Source organism: Micropterus salmoides, unplaced genomic scaffold (assembly GCF_014851395.1).
Source record: "Micropterus salmoides isolate LMB-PRFRI ecotype aquatic unplaced genomic scaffold, ASM1485139v1 Ms_hic_scaffold_19, whole genome shotgun sequence".
NCBI lineage: Eukaryota > Metazoa > Chordata > Actinopteri > Centrarchiformes > Centrarchidae > Micropterus > Micropterus salmoides.
The window spans coordinates 2,431,136-2,444,665 of NW_024041039.1; the positions used below are offsets into that span (position 1 = coordinate 2,431,136).

At 45.2% G+C, this 13,530-nt stretch overlaps 1 protein-coding gene across 1 annotated transcript in view; it reads left to right on the plus strand.

The window, feature by feature from the left end:
• Positions 1–13,100: 13,100 nt before the first annotated feature.
• The window catches only part of LOC119910127 (transcription factor IIIB 90 kDa subunit-like), a 113,641-nt gene continuing 113,211 nt past the window's right edge, over positions 13,101–13,530 (plus strand). Inside the window, exon 1 of the mRNA XM_038728534.1 lies at positions 13,101–13,492. The gene's annotated coding sequence lies outside the window, so the exon portion shown is untranslated. The remainder of the gene's footprint in view (positions 13,493–13,530) is intronic.

Consider the following 13,530-nt stretch of genomic DNA (forward strand, 5'->3'; position numbering starts at 1 on the left):
GTTCAATTCCACCATCCACCAATGTGTCCCTGAGCAAGACACTTAACCCCTAATTGCTCCAGAGATGTGCAACCTCTGGCATATCAATTGTAAGTTGCTTTAGATAAAAGCGTCATCTTAATGCAATAGATAACACTTTAGATACATAGTTAATTTAACGTGAATTGAAACTCACCTTGAATTTTTCAATAAATCTGAAATCTGTCTTTGAGGTGCTAAGTTGAAAGTGTTTCTGTCTTTAGTTGGAAAAGCAATTAATTATTGCTCCTCTGATCATCTCAGCACTTGTTGCCATCTTCCACGTGTTGGGTCCCCATTACCTACAGTACCTAGAAAAACAAGTAATGTTCTCAGAATTTTGGTATCAACTTGGTACAGAAGTATTGGTTCTTGTAACATCTCTAGCTTGTTTGCCCTAGCTTGTTCGTTGGACAGCTTCACTATTAGTTTCGACTTTGCAACTGTTAAGATGTACATTTGGTGATTAATAAATGATCAAGAGAACTGTCCTGAATGTCAGTGGTTGTTCCTTGGGGGAGGGTACTGTCACAATGTGTGTCTGTGTGCTCTGTTTAGTTTAGTTCTTTATTTCTATTATGTCAGTTCTGTATCTGTCATGAGGTCTGTTGTGTTTTGGTGTTCAGTCCTGTCTTGTGTTCAGTCTGCCAAGCGTTAGTTTATTTACTGTTGCCTGTCTCTTGGTTTTGATCTGTGCTTGCCTTAGGTCCTGTCTTATTCTGTAATTGTCTGGTGTTGCCTAATTCTAGTTTCAGTCCTGCCCTACCCCGTTAGGATGTTTTCTACTCCCTGCCTCTATGTTCTAGTTCTGTGTTCTAGTTCTGTGTTCTTGTTTAGGTTTTGTCTGTTTACATGGGTTTCTGTTATTGTCTGGGGTTAGATTCTTGTCTGGTATTTTGTAACGTGTTCTGTCTGTTCTCCCAGTAATCTGCCTGCCTGCCAGTCTCCCTATTTTCCCCTGCTGTCTGCCTGCCTGCCTCGTTAGCCTTGATCCCTGTCACCTGTGTTGCTCGCGCCCTGCTCGTTAGTCTCTGGTGTTAAATGTTTGCTGTTTCTGTTCAGTCTCTGTCCGGTCATTGTCATGTGTAGTGTGTTCTTGGAACTACCTGTTCAGCTATTTTGGATTGGATTATAATCCCTGAACTTGACGTTGGCTCTCTAGTGTCTTGCGTTTGGTCTTACTCCTGTTTGCACTCATCTGAATCCTGACAAATGGGACATTACACCAGAAACCCGGAAGTGCTCAGGAAACTCTGGAAGGAAGAATGGTGTTTTAGTCTGTGAACAGCTGAAAAAGTTTTACTTATTGTTAGCAGTGTGTTACGTCCCCGCTCTCTAGGGGTAGGAGAGACGTAAACATAAACCAGATGGATTTGGTATGGGTGGAAAGATTATTTATTAAACAGTCTGATACACACAAAATGGTCAAACAAAAAATGGGCAAGTGGGTGCTGCGTAAAACAAAGAACCAAATATAACAAAAAGAGATCCCTCCTATGTGAGGGATTACTAAACTACTTGAAAAAAGGGATAAACAAAAACCTCTCTAGCCGTTGTTCAGAAGCAAAAAACACAGGGAGCGCAGCACCCCTAAACCTAGTGTCTCTAAAACAAGTATTTACTAACAGGTGTGGGTGATCAGTGAACAAGCTTCCCCTAGCCCAAGTCTGTAGCCCAACTACTGGGATCAGCCCAGGTGAGTTACCAACTCTCAGTAACACACAGATCTAACTAACACAGATATGGTTGTTTCCACTGAGTATACGCGCACACAGAGTTCAAAGTTAGGACCAGCGTCGGGGCAAACTACATGGCAAAAGGTAGCTACGTCGAACCAGCAGCAGACCAGCCTATTTGAGGGGGAAGGCACGAAGGCGGTCTTGCAGGCAGCTCGGCGATTGGAGAGGGTTGGTACGCCGCTCCAATCAGGATCGTCGGATGTGGGAGGCGGGATCAGCCAGACTTGCCGAAGACCAGCCAATCCCCCGCCTCACAGTGTAACACATGTAGGGAGAAACACAGCAGCAGTGACACACAGACTGCCCTCGGCAGCCGTAACAAGTGGAAAGGGCTTATTCACTCAAAGCTGTTTGAAGCTCTCAATGGCTTGTTATTCAGTGTCTGGATCTCAAGCGGGTCAGAGATGAGCATCTGGATATTATAAGTATATTGACATTGTAGGAGGATGAAAGCAGAGGGAATATGGATTGCTGAGCACTACCAGTGACAATGGATGGAAGGAGACCAGGGCACCCGAGTCAGATGATAATGCTCTGAGATATGACGAAGCACCTGTAAGTTATGTGAATTGTAATGCTGGAGAAATGTCCTTCAGCTGCTTTGAGTGTGGTAAAAAACATTATCACTAATAAATTGTCCTCCAGCCGTCTGGTTAAAAAGAAAGGTTTTATAGTGAAGCAAAATGTAGATTCACACACGGGAGTCATAACAAAAGAGAAACCATTTAGCTTTGATTTTTGTGGGAAGAGATTTACAGAACAGGGAAGTCTTAAGAAAAAGTCCACACAGGAGAGAAACCATTCGGTTGCGATGTTTGTGAGAAGAAATTTACAGAAGTGTGAAGAGACACATGAGAGCGCACACACGATAGCAATTGTTTACTAAGCACGTTGTTAAGAACCAGAGCAGTTTTCTTTACTTTTATTTTTTTGTTGTAATTTCTATGTCTTGTTTTTTTTTTGTATTATTTTAAAATACGTATAAAAAGTCTTCTGGTTAAAATTGTGCTTACTTCCTACTGAAGCCACTTTTTCTGGTATTAACTAACATCAGTGGCAACAAACTGTAGGTCTGTGATGGAGGGAACAATAAGACACAGCACGTCAGGGTAAATATTTGTAATTAAAACATATTTTGTGGAAAGTCTTAAATACTGTAAATTCAATAAAATCTTGCACATGACAATCACAATTGCATTAGCCAATTTTAATTGTTCAATTTTAATTCAGTTTTATTTATATTGCTTCACAGCCACCCTGATAAAATTGGTGCCCACTCCAGTGGCCCCCCCTGGCAAGTGGCATATGCATAAAATGGTATATACTGTATGTAATATTTAGCCCCGTGATGGAAAGAGGAGACATGGACTCAGGAGTTCTTCACTTGGTGCTTCAATTTATTTCTTCACCAGATACGTGGAAAGTGCAGTTGTGCAATTGTGAATTATTGCAAAAATATATCAATAATTAACAAAACAAACAACGAGGAAACTAAGTATAAACTATTCAAATGATCATTACAAACATATATTAAACAAAACAAAAACCTATATCAGGCCCTGACTATTGGGCTCTAGCACATGTGCCCTTCCAGGCCAAAGCTGTTCTCCCAAGAGGAGCCTCTGCCTCCTTCCTTTATACCAGAAATTAAATGTTACATGCTAAACAAAGCTTCTCAAAACAGCAACTTAAGGTACTTCAGTACACCCCTCTGTACTGGTTCACACTTGGACCATTCCAGGTCTTCCCCCCTATAAATGACTCCACACTCCATCACTTCCTGTTTGCCACTTCGGCCCAGATCCCTGCTTGAGGATGAGAACAGGTGAATAAAACATACAAACATTTGGATGACCTTGGGTAAATCCAATAAGCTAAAATAAATGACTTGAAATTAACTGTGTATGTGTTGTATTTACCTAACCATGATTTCAACTCTTCTGACTAGTACTTAAATGAACTGAACTGAAATGACATGAAATGGCAAGCCATGTGTCCATTGATGCTAGCCCATATGCTAAAGGTAATGCTAACCATCTGCAGAAGAAAGAAAAGTGTAATTTAATTAATAGGCAGTTAGAAGCCTGGCTAGTTTAAAATAAGTTTGTCACACTACTGCTACACTGTTTTGTATATTGTACTGTGTGTTGAGAGCTATACTAGTCTGCATAGCTACACATTAGCACCACCTCTAACAGCATGCTAACTTCATACGGACACTGGAGCCACTGACAGCGTGACTGGACAAGAAAGACCATCCTGTGCCTTTCTTCCACTTCATGTTTGTGAGAGGATTGCCAAAAACCTTCACTCACAACAACATAGGCTCAATAAATTGGCCTGCTGTCAATTGAAAGTCTGCTGATTCAGCTGCTACGTGACTTTTACTAATGTCATCCAGAGGTTTGTTAAGCGTTAAGAGGATGAACCTGTGCCGCCTTACTCCTCCAGTGAGCCCTCAGCTGTGGTGAATGAAATCATCTTTTATCATCCTGACTCTGCTATCGGTCCGTGTATTTGCCAAATTGTTGTGCTGGACAGCACAATTGGCTATTGATGGTGATTAGTGTCTTTGTGTCCATGCTTATTTATAATGGTTGTTGTCATAACGGGCTGTGACTCAGGAGAGTGGATTTTCTACTAATAGGAAGATCTGCGGTTCAACCCCGGCTCCAAATTTAAGTGTCCTTGGGCAAGACAATGAACCCCGAATTGCCCCCCAATGGCTGTTCCATTGGTGTATGAATGTGTGTGAATGTTAGTTCTATTTTCAATTTGAGTACTTAGGCTCTGCACTGTGCTGAAAAGATGCAGACTTTTTCAGGCAACAGTTTAATACCCACATGCACATTCACACAACAGGTAGACCTTCAGCAACGACCTGACCACGGAATGATAACAGCCTGTAAAACAGTCACACCACATCCACTGAAAAAGCACTTGTAAAGTTATTCACCTATCTGAAAGGCATCTGACGAGCCTGCATTGAGCAAGATCTTTGACAATGTCCTCAGTAATCCAAAACTATCTGATTTAGAGAGGTTTGCGACCCTCTCCTCCTGTTCCTTTCTCTTCTTGAAACGAAGGTTACGATATGGTAACCCTAGTTCTCTAAGTACAGGCGGAGCCCTCTACTGGACTCTATGGGGTACTACCTCCTCCAATCAAACATGCACTTGCCCACTGAAATCTTATCATGCACGTAGCCGACCAATAGGACGTCGCTACCGATATGTGCGTGACGTATAAATAGCAGTGTCCCTACTGCCTCAGCATCCGACCGCCTATTCAGCAGACGGCGACAGAGCACCAAGGCTCATTGGTAAAGGGCTCCACCTGTGCTCATAGAACTAGGCTTACCATATCGTAACCTTCATTCTATCTCAGGAGCCCGATGACTTTCCGCCCTAGCCGCGACAAGCCAAAGTCCGTCACACCAACCCGGTCGGCCACAGGCTGGCCAAAGCCCCGACCACCACATCACCTAGTGACAGAATGGTGGGACACCCGTGAGAAGGTCGCCAGAATGATAGGGGCTTGGCCTGACTTCTCACTGAAACGTCAGGCACTGCCAGTGTATGTTCTCCCTCTACACCCAGTAGTCACCAGATCCTCATTTTTCAGATCCTAGGTTGCACTTGCGAGCTGGATCCCGAGAAGAAGCCAGACATATCCAAGAGATAGAAACGCACAAACTGGCACAGTAAGGGGCAAGATGCCATTGTGCAGATCTCTTCGACATGCTTAAAAAGGGTCGTAGACACTTCCACACTTCCGAGTGGAATGTGCACGCACCGCTAAGGGTGGGTCGGTTCCCGCCCGTGTACAGGCTTGGGAGATTCACTCACAAAGCCAGCAGACCAGGCTCTTCTTTGACAGGGTTTTACTGACTGCACTATCACTAAAACAGACGAAAAGCTGACCAGTGCATCGAATGGGGGCTGTGTGCTCTACATAGGATGTTAGCCTAGCACACATGAACAACAGATGCACTCTCACCTCCCTGCACCCTAAGAGAGGTAGGGAGGTAGAAAGCATCCAGATTTATTGTCCCGGACCTGAACATGCTCCTTATGTTCTTAAGAATAAAGGAGGTGTGTTGTCTCAATCTGGCTGCACTGTGGACACCAAGCACCAGCATGCAGCTGGGGTGAATCGACAGGCACACAGCTCACTCACCTTCTTAGCAGAGGTGAGAGCAAGGTGCAGGGCTGTTCAAAAGATAGCATTTTCAATGAGGACTGCTCCAGGGGCTCAAAAGGTGCAGATATTAGAGTCACCAATACAAGCGGCAAGTCCTACTGAGGCGCAGAGATACACGACACCGGTCGCTGTCTTCTCACACCCTGCAGAAAGCATATCACAAGGGAGTGGGTGAAGACTGTTCTGTCACAAAACCCATAGACCAGTAGAGATAGCTGCAGCGCGACAGCCCCTTCTCCATCAGACATTGCAGGAAAGAGAAAACGGATCCCAACGAACAGGTACCTCTCAATGCATCAAAGCTGAAAGCCCAACCACTTAGCTTTACAGACATGGTGGAAACTGCCCGCCGCTTGGATGGTCTGTGCGACCTCAGCGGATAGACCAGCCTGAGAAAAACCTGGAGAGGCTGGCCCAACACCAGCATTGTGCATATGAAGCCTCACCCTTGTGACAGAGCCCCCGAGTGGGTGTTGGGAAACAGACCCAGAGACAGCAAGTGTTCTGATGCCCATGTCGATATGTTCCCTGCCAGCGCCCAAGAGCCGTGGATTGGGCTTCGCCCTGTCTCTTGATGCACGCACTGGAGGAAACGCACCACTACACTAGAAACACAACCTGGAGTGGATTGTGGATGTGTGGTGTGTGGCCCCCTCAGGGAGCCACAACACTCACTGCACTCCCCTGGCAGGTCCCTCCCCATCCAGTAAGAGACTCATCTATGACGACTGACAAGGATGAAGGCAACCTACCGAGCAGCACCCGCGCTGCCAGACAGTGAGAGACCCCCAGAATCGCAGGTCCTCCTGTACTAGAGTTGAAAGGGGGGGGGGGGATACCCTCTTGGAGTGTTGCAGTTGAGCACAATCCCCAGATACTCCGCTCGCTGCAGCGGCTCGGGGGAGTTCTTTTCCCATTTGTTCGCAACCCCAGTCTGTTGAGGTGCAAAATCACCTGGGCTGTGTAGAGATCACTCAAGGCTTCAATCTCTCCATGACCATGAGGTCGTGAGTAGAAAGGAACACACATGCCGTTCTCGCGCAAAGATTGCAGTGCAATGCATCTGCTGAGTGTTTGGGGGGCTAGCGAGTAGTTGACAGGGAGCCTAATGTATTTATAGGCTACCACGTGAGAGGAGAAGCCTAGAAATTCCCTGTTACTGTGTCACCTTGACACGGTGATCCAGTTGCCGGGCGGCACTGGCTCCAGCATTTTCTTGATCATCACCATGTGGAAATGCCCTCTTGTCCATTATGCTGGTTCAGGTGGTGGAGATCCAGAATGGCTCAGAAGCCTCTGGTCTTTTTGGTAACTTTTTGGCTGCCCTAAGACAGCCTGCTTCAGCAGAAGTTGCTGGATCTCAGCGGCCAGGAAGTTTAGCCCAAGGGGGGGGGGGGCACATTGAACGGGCTATAGTGGTGCTTTCAAAGACACCAGGGCCGGTTGCTCCCTGGTGTTCTTGAATACTCCACGGTCTGTTCATCCGTGGTGTCCCTGAACGCACCACATCTCGCTGCTCCAATGACGGCTCAACGTGCAACAGTGTCACCGTGAGCGCATCGTCAGTGGAGCAGTCAATATCAACACAGCTGCCGAGTGAATCCGAGTCAGGACAGGGCATCCTCCTCTCCGCTGCAGCGAGCTGCTGCTGAGAGAATGAGCCGCTGTTCACTGTGGGCCGCACCACTGGAAGAGACGTGTTTTCTGGTTGCGTCTCTCCAGCTATATCTGCCCTAGATTGGCATTAGCTCGGCTCATGCCGTCGCAGCTAGTCAGCTGAACGCTGCACTGGTTCGGTTGAGAATATGTTGACAATGTGGTTGTGTGTTTTAGGAACGCTCATGGTATCTTGAGGTTACCCAGCACGTGAACTTGACAACACATCTGTACTCAGTGTTACTGATGAGAAGTAGGATATTAATACACACCACTTCATGAAATATTTTTAGATTTCATCCTGATTGGCTCCCCTGCGGTTGCAATGAAGTTCTGAACACAACAGCATCATGTTCATACAGCAGGCGCTGCAGCCTCTGTGATATTAGAGAGTAAATCTTGATTAATTAACGGGGTAGTTTCTGTAGTGAACAAGCCAGTGTGGGTTTGATTATTTTATATCAAAAAGGAATAATCACGAACACGGGCACGGGGAACCGAGGAGACTGAGACAAGGGAGCCGGGGGCACTGGGGACTGAGGAAGCAAGGAGGCACAGGGAGGAGCCGGGAGGATGCCGTGGAAGATGTCCGAGGGGAGAGGGCAGGGTGGCGAGCCCAGCTGACTGAACGGAGGACGGAGGTGAGCGGACCTGGAGGGGAGACAGACAGACAGGGTGGACACAGACACAGTGGAGACAAAGCACAGGGAAACAGAAATGATGCCGAATACGAGAGTGCTTGAGTGGTGACGTGGCACGGGTTAGGAGCAACGACGATCAAGCGGAGATGGTGTAGAGAACTGGGGTTGATATACAGGCAGGGATGAGGTTGATTGCTGGCAGGTGTGGCAGGCTGACGAGGTGGCTGACGAGATGCAGGTGCGGGTCGTTGGCTGGGCTCAGGAGCGGAGGGAGAGAGAGAGAGGGAGAGCACACGCAGGGGAGGAGACACAGGGAGGCAGGCAGAGTACAGGAAAAACAAAACGCCACGGGAAAACAGAATCACAAGCAAAAACAAATAAACAGGACACTCACCGTCAGCCGGGCTGCCACCACAACACAACCTCTAAACATTCCCAAGACCAAGAATGCAGGGTAACCACGGTAACAAAGTTCCTCTTTCAGATTACCTCAGACATCAAAGACCCCCTTCTTCAGTCTTGATTCCCTACCCCACCCAAGAGCCATTAATTTGGACTCTTAACATGCCCTCTCCCTCTTCACACCCAGTTGTGAGGAAAGCCAGACACCAGAGAAGGACGCTGCCCCGAATTCCTTTGTGTGGACAAATGAATATTGTCCTTATAAACTTGCCTATTACCTTGTTTTAATTAAAGAATCTTTACTACTTAGTAGGTCTCTCCACTTCCATTTGAGTAGTTATATTACCATGTTGTTGTTGTTGTTGAAAAGAAGAATCCATAAATATGTTAATTTTGCCGTGCTCTTTAATTTTTAGCAATGATTACTGACATTCCTTTAATTAATGTTTTAAATAATGCTTTGTTCCAGCACCTTTTATATACTGTCTTAGAAATGATGATACAGAAATATAATCATGTGTTAAATAACCAATTTTCCTAGCTCCTGAACCAAGGATTGAGTTAAATGTAAGTAAATTATGTCTATGAAGATTCTCAGTCATCCAGGTCATAGTTATGCAACGAAGATTAAAATCAAGGGCAACTGGACTTGGTTGAAAATACTGGAAGACGTTTCGTCCCTCATCCAAAGGACTTCTTCAGTTCTGACTGACTGGCAGGGAAACTCAGCTATTTAACCTCAGTGGGGTCGTTGGCCCGGGTCATCGATACCGCTGGTTCGTTAGTGTTCCTTGTTGCTGTGACGACAGTCGTTATAGTCGTTAAGACTACCGGTGGCCAAGACTGAACGACCACCGTTGGTATCTTCACCTGAGGCCAATAGGTTACGTTTGTTGAGTTTCCTGGGAAGTGATGAAAGGACAGCATTGTAAGTGGGGGATAAGTCGTGGCGTAGACCCTGTCCTCTGTCCTTCAGATGTAAGTAGACTGCAGAGTCTTGACCTGAGGAGTTGGCCCTTCTGTGTTGAGCCATGCGTTTGTGTAGTGGTTGTTTAGTCTCCCCAATATACAGGTCTGTGCATTCCTCACTGCATTGGACCGCATACACTAGATTGCTTTTCTTGTGTTTGGGTGTGCGGTCTTTGGGGTGGACCAGTATCTGTCTTAGCGTGTTCTTGGGTTTAAAAAACACAGGGATGTTGTGTTTGTTGAAAATCCTCCTGAGTTTCTCTGATACTCCAGACATGTATGGAATCACAATGTTGTTGCGTTTGACCTTCTTTTCCTCCCCTGTAGTTTTGTTCTTCTTGGATCTTGTGGCTGTTTTCACAAAGGTCCATTTAGGGTATCCACAGGCTGTAAGTGCCCCCTTCAGGTGGTTCTGTTCCTTCTCTCTGGCCTGGGCGCTTGTTGGTATTTTTTCCGCTCTGTGGTGCAGTGTTCTCATGACCCCTAGCTTGTGCTCCAGTGGGTGGTGGGAATCGAAGAGTAGGTATTGGTCTGTGTGTGTGGGTTTTCTGTAAACACCAATCTGCAGGCTCCTGTCCTCTTCAATGTGTACAGCGCAGTCCAGGAAGGCCAAACTGTTGTTGTGAACATCTTCTCGTGTGAACTTGATGTTACTGTCCACAGAGTTGATGTGTTCTGTGACGGCTTTTAATTTTGACCCAGGTGTCGTCCACATATCTGTACCAGTGGCTCGGTGCTGTTCCTCTGAAGGAGGTAAATAATAAAGGGTAAACAAGTAAATAATCAGAAGATCCTTTGTCCCCTCATGGATCCAGTGGAAACAATGCCCTCTTTTAAACAAAACACAGTGCCAGACACGCGCTCGCTCTCTTCTCTTTTCGCTCTTGCTCTTCGCTCCCTGCACAATTACGGAGCATGCTCCGTGTTCAAGCAACGCCAAGATTCCAGCCCGGCATTGATCAACAATCACAAACCGTTCACAGCGCGTCAGCTGCACTAGCGAAACAACCCGTACCGGAGAAGGAGTGGGGCAGACTAGGGACAGGAGATCGCGGTGCAACCGGCCCCCTGTGGACGGCCGGTGATCGTTCAAACTGCCTTAAGCTGCAAACTTTTTGGAAAAACATTTGCATGATTCAATCATCGAAGGTGAAAACTAACATCCCTGTTATGTTTTTAAATAGTGTGGACACATGCACTAGACAAGTCAAGTTTTAAAGATTTAATTCACAAAAAGTGGGCAAGAGATGGTACTAGGTGCTTGGACAAGGTCAGAACAGGGACAGGCAGTCTTGATCCGAAGAAGCCATTGGTTCTGCAGACAAAAACACAAGAAACACTAGAGACTTAGGCCTCATCCACACTACTGTGTTTACGTTTTTAAACAGAGACCTTTTGCTACATTTGCTCCTCCCGTCCAGACTAAAACACCGAAAACAAAGACCTATAATGCAGAAGTTTGGAAATGCTGCTGACCCCGTTTTTGTTGTGAAACTCCAGAGGGCGTTTTAGTGAAGACGGGCAAACACTGAGGACTTTAGAAATGATGACACAGATCCTCACGCTTGGCTCTCTTATTGGGTCTTATAAGTCAGGCAAAGAAAAAGCACAGCGCTGCTGACAGAGTTTTTGAGTTGGTATTTTTATTAAAATATTCTGTACTGTGCAAACAACAATTACAGCCTACACTTGTACTGTGTATGTCGCCGTTTACTTTGCGATGACTCCCAGTCTGTGTTCCGCCGCACAGCCACTTTTAACTCCCGTGTTACATTCAGTAATGGGGCCTTAGTGGGCCTAGAGGTACTCAACCTTGGGATGTTTTGGAATAATCTGGCGGCAAGTCTCAGGAAACCCCACATCTTAAGGCCAGGCGCTGATGAGGACTGCCACGAGGTGTGTTGCTTCATCAGGCAATCAGCTCCATGCCGTGCCCACAACACACCCATACAACACAAAGGCAAATAGAAAAACAAAACAAGACAAGTGCCAATGCCTCTGTTCATATTATTTTAATCATTTGATTCACAAATTGGGCACGAGGGATTCCCTGTGCATGTTGTGTATAAGTACCTCATACAGCCCATAGCCTAATATTGCTGTCTGACATAACTTATAGAGTACACCAAATATAAAATCCTTCCTCAGGCATTTACTAGTTTCAGACTCTTGGAAAGTGTAAAAAACAGTAAAGTTCCCCCAAACTACTGTCCCTCTGAACTCTCTCTTTAACCATATCACACACATTTAGACGAATCTAAGTGATCTCCTCTTGATAAATTATGTAATGTTTTTTTCACTTCCAGTCACTGAGCCTCCCCTGAAACTGACTGGAAACATCAACAAAAGTCACTGGATGACCTTCACAGTACAGCTCTACGTAGGAAGGCCCTGTGCATCATTGGTGATAATAAACACCTCCTCCATATTGGGTTTGAGCTGCTCCCTTCACGACAACGACACAGAGTACCTCTGGCAAACAGAAATATCTATAAGCGATCTTTTAAATCTAGTGCAATAAATTTAATGAACAAACTGCACTGATTGGTATCTTTCTGTGTATATGGGGTAAACTGCAGTGATGTGATGTGTGGAGAGATGTATGGCACCAATGTGATATGATGTTGGTATGTTTATAAATGTCTATGTTTGTATAATGATGTTTTTATAGGTCTGGTGAGACAATTTTTCAGCCTTGGCTGGACAATAAGTGATATTCTATTCTATTCTATTATCTTACATACAACCCTGTTGGAAAATGACAAATATACTTTGTATATATCATTGTCATATAAAATGAAAAAATGCCATGATAGTAATTCCATAAATTTGCACTGCCCAACACATACATACTCACAACTTGAATTTTAGGACTTCTGTATGCAGTTTAAATAATGTCCTGTTTCTAGCAGGGAAATTGACAAGATGTGTCTCCCTACCATTTTATTATTATCATTATATTTTTATTGAATATATTTTGTTATTCTAGCTTAATTTTAATTGATTATTTTTTATTTCTTCTAACGTGTTTATATGCCTGTGTAAAGCACTTCGCCCACAGTGCTGTTTAAATAAAGCTGGTCTGTAAAAAGGGCCTGAATGAGGAAACTACCTGAACACCAACAATACAATAATACAACTAACTGTATTGATTATTCTTATTTAGACACTGCTGGGTATATTAAATACTTCCCAACCTGAATGTGTAAAGTATCTAGTAACCTAACTAATGTAGTAATAAAGAATTTCCCTCTGACATGAGTGGAGTGAAAGTATAAAGTAGTAAAGCACAAGTACGTCAGAAGTGTACTTAAGTACAGTACAGTAGTATTTTATTGGATTCCCGTGTTTATTGAACCCAACTGTCCATTTAACAGCAGCGACGTAAAGAAGTGCCGTCACATATAGAGGGGAGTCTGGCGGTGTCAACTTTTTACATGCTAAATATAATTCGTTCAAAGCGGATTTTACATTTGTCTAACACCCAACATAGAACTTATCACATAGTTTTACTTTACGTTTGTAAAAACACTGACCATTATTTAAATTAAACACCGTCTTGACAGCGCGCCACCCCTCCGGGCACAGTTGGTCTCGCCCGTGTCTCCCCAGCATCAAACGCACATGTTGGGTGTGTTGTGTTGAGCATTGCAGCGGTTTTACAGCGTTTATCAGAGCTGTGCTCGCTGTCACGCTGCTGCTCGCTGTCTGCAGGCCACAGTTTCAGCGCCACGAGCCTCTCGGTCCGTGAGAAACACTGAAAAAGCCGAGTTATTGTCGGAAACAGCTGCGAGGAGGCTGAAACGCGCCCGGCGTGGCTGCAGCGGCTACTGTCTGTCTGACTAACGTTACACCTGGCTGGAGGTGAGCACACCGACACACACACACACACACACACACGT